Source organism: Brassica oleracea, chromosome C8 (genome assembly GCF_000695525.1).
Source record: "Brassica oleracea var. oleracea cultivar TO1000 chromosome C8, BOL, whole genome shotgun sequence".
Lineage (NCBI taxonomy): Eukaryota > Viridiplantae > Streptophyta > Magnoliopsida > Brassicales > Brassicaceae > Brassica > Brassica oleracea.
This window is the reverse complement of record NC_027755.1, coordinates 13201426-13202025: the sequence shown is the minus strand read 5'-3', so window position 1 is coordinate 13202025 and position 600 is coordinate 13201426.

The window sequence follows — 600 nt, the reverse complement described above, 5'->3', positions numbered from 1 at the left end:
GGGGGGTGTGGGTGTGGAGGGCGTACCACCGGATCGAGACAGAGCTTCAATTCTGGCGCCGGGATGTAGATCTCCGCCACGTACACCGTCAGGGCTCAAGTCTCTGGTTGACTACGCCGTCGCCTGAGATCTCAAAATTAGTCCACGTACAACTAATTTTGTTAATCATGTTGAAGATCTCAAGCATCTAACATTTAAAAAATAAAACATTTAACTTTATGAAACGAAAAGAGTAGTTTCTATTAAAATATATAAATTATTTTTAAATGTTTAAGTATTAATTGGGAATTGAACAATAAGATGCATACTAAATGGAGAGCTAAAATATGCAAGTCATTTTTATAACAAATGAAAATTATGTCAAGTATTTAGTGAGAAATTTATAAGGTTTTACACTGAAAAAGACGTCAACACATTATACAAAATTGATAGAACATCATGTGTTTAAATAAACACGTGTTCTATAGTTAATATGAAAGACCTAGCTCATGATCCATTGTCTTCAGGCGGCAAGGTAGGCTAGAAATTTATTATATGATTTGTTTGATCTCTCGTAGATGTCTCTTAAGATTTCGCTATAGTTAGAGTGAAAACCAATGA